Source organism: Montipora foliosa, chromosome 1 (assembly GCF_036669935.1).
Source record: "Montipora foliosa isolate CH-2021 chromosome 1, ASM3666993v2, whole genome shotgun sequence".
In the NCBI taxonomy this organism is placed as follows: Eukaryota; Metazoa; Cnidaria; class Anthozoa; order Scleractinia; family Acroporidae; genus Montipora; species Montipora foliosa.
Genome location: NC_090869.1, coordinates 64,576,201 through 64,580,856, shown reverse-complemented (window position 1 = coordinate 64,580,856; position 4,656 = coordinate 64,576,201).

The window sequence follows — 4,656 nt, the reverse complement described above, 5'->3', positions numbered from 1 at the left end:
ACAGGTCTATTGCCCAATCACATTACTGCATTTCAAATGACGTCAAAGCGAAATGGCGATCGCTTTCCAGAAAGTTCCTTGGAGAGATGACGTTGTTTGCGTCCGCGTTCGCCAAGCCAATGAAAATTCGCACTCGTTTGTTTTTGTTCGATAAGCCAATTAAATGTTTTGTATTTTTGTTGTTCTGTTTTAACGTTTATTTTTCAAGGTCATATGAAAGTCGCTCTATGGGCGTGCAATCATACGTCCCAAGAGACTGTAGAACATTTAAATTATAATGCAAATAAGGGGCTCCTGGTGCGGGTGTGAGTTTTTTGTTGCGTGTGTGCTTTCTGTGGCTTGGAGAGTCGGATAATAAGACCGTAGTCCCGATGTTTTACTTAGTTCTTATTAACCGAGCGGGAGGTCTGTATGGGAGAATCTTGACCGAGGTCGCCAGTACAGACCGAACGCAGTGAGGTCTGTACCAGCGACCGAGGTCAAGATTCTCCCATACAGACCGACCTAGCTCGGTTAATAAGATGTTTATTATATGGCCAAACAAGAACAATTTAATTCATTTAATGTAACTGGTTTGTACTAACTGACATTTTGCTGGTGAACGGCGATGAGTGGCGATGAGCTGAACTTAATTCTGTCAAAGTTTGCTCGTCATCCTCTCTCAGTTTTGTCATCATGCTGTTTGGCACTTCCATAAATAAATATTGGTAGAAGAAAATACTCAATATTTTTGCATTTTAGTTTGCATCTTTTCACCGCAAAACATTACAGGTCTAGATGCCGGTCTAGATGGGAAAATCTAGACCGCGGTCAATATCGATTTTAGCCAATCAAATTCGTGAATTTTGTAGTTCCCAGTCTTCGTGAGACAGAACCATATAATAATGCCGGATAAAAGCTCTTCCAGCTTTTCTTCGATCTTTTTCCCACAATTCAATTGTGGCCGTTCCGAAATTCAACAGGGAACTGGGGCGAGTTTCAAATTTTAACTAATCCATCCATAAACTGACACCACCACATGAAAGATCATGTTAAGATTGGTCATTTGACCAAGTATGATGCTTTATGGGTGAACGGAGACCAAGTTATGAACCTTGAAAATACGGTTCAAAATCCATACAAACGTCTCTAATTTTGACAAAGCGTCCCCCAAAGCCATATAAACTCTAAATTTTTTTTTTATCATTTTAGTAACAACTGTAAAATCCCGTCATGTACCTACAATTTGAAAGAAGCTGCGATGAAAATCGCTATGTTTGCCCATTTTAAAGAGTATCACGGAAATCATAAAAATTTTAAGAGTTTATATGGTTTTGGGGGACGCTGTATCAAAATTAGAGCCTTGCATACGGAACCCGCGCCCGCAGTGCGCGCGGCAGTCAAAACCGTGCTATCCTGTCAATCATTTGCCCTTTCACCGGTAACAGTGCATTTCGGTTGTGCGTAAATGGCATTGCTGTCGATCTACCCCGTCGAAAAGATGCGACCAGTCTTTATTCGCGAGGTGAACACAAATAAATACATTATCAATACGGTTTTGCCGTCTTCTTACACTTGATTCGAAAATATCAGCCTGAATTCGTCTTAGAATAGTAAGAAAAAACATAAATAACAGCCAAAGCACAACAGCTTACGTTCGAATTCTGCTCGCGGACAACTCATGTTTGTTGACAAAAAAATTTCCATTAAATGGTTTTCTGGCCCTTTATTAATAGCGCTCACTTGAATTTTAAATGGAGTATCGGGAAAGAAAAATTGCCAAGTTGATATTTGTTTCGTGTAAACATACGTTTTTTGTATAAGCACTACAATACTTTTATTGACCATTGCTCGAAGGAACACCGTTTATAAGCTGCAAGGAAGTCGCTGATGAATTTTGCACAAAAACCTCGGCCCCGAACAAGGGAAAGCCAGACTTGGAAAGTTTTTCAGCAAAGGCTCACTAAGGAAGAGCTTCTAGAGCTTGCCCTCACGCAGGTCGCCAGAAAGGTGCAAACAAGCTGATTCATGTCCGAAAAGAGCAAGATCTAGAATAGACTAGAAGGGGCAGTCAAAATTGTGTTTCTTGTTTTGTGTGAAAATTCATTCAAAACTTTTCCCTCGCTTCCAAATAAGAACTTGCTGTGTCTTGCAATTCTACAGTGAATTACTATGAGGCCAATAAGAGAATCAACATCAAAGAGGCACTCCCAGGGGTTTTGTGGAAGAAGAGAACATGGCTAACTTGAACTGGGGAACAGAGTAACAATATCAAAATATTTTAGGGAAGGGAAGAAAACCAATTTAAATTTTAGGGATCAAAAAGCTGGGAACAAGTTTGAAAGTAATTTGGGAACAACCTGGAAACACAAGCAAATATTTAATGGGAACAAAGACCCCTCCCCACAAGAGGGCCACATCAAATGTTCTGCCTCTTTCATCCAACACCTCAAACAAGCAATTCCAACAATTTTTGAATGACCGACACGAAAAGAAGACTCTCTTAGAGAAATAAATTATTTATAATAACACTTTAGCATGCGAAACAATGGTACATACATACATACATATACATATTTATTACTCCTTTGAGTGAGGGACACTATACAGGATGCTAAAAGGTCAAACAGGTCCGACGGGAGTAAATTAAAGGCTACATAAGAGCCTGACATGGTCAGATGCTTACAAGCACCCTCATGCCCATGTTTGTAAAAAAGCACTATAAAGTATTCCTTGCAGCTGGTTTAGGCATTGTTTCATCTTTCAACATTGGGCAAAACCAAATCAACTCCATTCTCAGAGGGCAATGGGGAAAGAAGCTAGAAGAAAAAACTGGCCTTAATCCAATTCTCCCAAGGTAATCTTTACAGAATAAGATTATTGAAGGAACACTTTTGAATGCTAACCTTAAGCCTTTTAAAACAAGCGCAAACAATATTAATAGTCTTTAAATTCACAAAATGTGAAACGGCATATTTTAGTCTCATATTAAATTAGATTTGGCTGCAATATATTCCTTAGAACCATGCAGAACTATTTACCATAAAATGTGGAACATTTCCTGCCTATCTAAATATGCCACAAAAGGGCTCCAAAAGGAACCAGTTAAGTTTTTAGATAAAGATAGTGTCTCTATGCGGTCTGAGACAATACCTAAAAATTAAATAATTTGATGTGATCAAGACATTGAATGACCAAGCAATAAACAAACTGCAGCAATGTATGTTAGGTTCACAAAGTGGGAATGAAAAAAAATATTCCTCAACTGATGTTTCAATATGCATTTAAATTAATTTTCTATCAACAATTCAAGGGACTGACTTTTCACTGGTATTGATTTACGTTTCCATGATAAGTTTGAAAGTGAATCTGGCAACCACAGTGCCCTATAAAATGGGAAACAGCTTTAACAAACCCTTTAAACTAATATTTTCCAAGGGAAACCATTGTTGATGCCCTGCATTGTTATGGCTACAATTATTGTCCATTCAACCAACAGTTTCTCCTAATTTTGTGTACCATTCACTTGTTGGTTCCTTAATAAAAAAAATCGCTAATTCAATTAAGGATTCAAGTCCTTTCAAATCATCAAAGTTACTTTGCGACATCAGGAACAAACGAAAAAATACAAGCACTGAAGAACAAACAAATTAACTGCTCAAGGATGCACGACTCCCTTTGAAACAGCAAAACAGGATCCTCGAGTCACTAAAAAAGTGCTGCATGCTACGTGGATGTTTGTAGAACGATCGCAAGTTGTAATCACTGAAAGAAAACTCCACTCCAGATCTGATAGACGATGGTCGTGCAAAACTTGCCAAGCACGTGGAACACCCAACAGGATTGTTTGTTGTTTGGCACAGCAGATGAACGAAAAATTGTTCCCTTCACTATTCACCTGAAGTTCGATCATGATGGACACACACATACAAGAGCTGAAAGAACTTCAAAAGGTCAGACGACCAAATGTGATTGACCCAACACTCGTTAGAGCGGCTCAGTTATCGGACATCAAAGTGCTGAACAAACCAAGGGATTTCGTCGTAAAAATGTTCAGTCAGCAACGTCTTCTTCTTCTACAGAATAAAGTTCAAAAAGCGATCCTGGTTGTTAATCACATGCTAGCCCATGTCATAAACTGGATAAAGTGGATTGGCAAATTGATTGTCAGAACAATGCGTCATTTCTGTCTCGCTGAGTTCAAAGAAGCAACGGTCAAGAGAGTCACAAAAGAAGGCTGAGCGAATGTCCACCGATCTAACCAATCAGAACGTAAGCAATTGGCGTGACGTCGGATAGCACAAGGATAGCACAGTTTTTCCCGCTCGCTGAATTCTGATTGGTCAGTTAAAATTTCAGTAGCTCCCGCCGTATGCAAGGAGATGCCTGTATGGATTTTGAACCATGTTTCAAGGTCCATAACTTGGTCTCTGTTCACCCTAAAAGCACCATACTTGGCCAAATGTCCAATCTCAACATGATCTTTCATGTGGTAGTGTCAGTTTATCGATGAGTTAAAATTTGAAACTCGCCCCAGTTCCCTGCTGAATTTCGGAATGGCCAATAGGAGCGGAAAAAGATGGAAGCTGGACTAACCCCCCCCCAACCCCCCACCCCATTGCGAGCAACCGGCTAAAACTGGGAAAGAGCTCATGAAATCGAGGCTGACATGCGTCG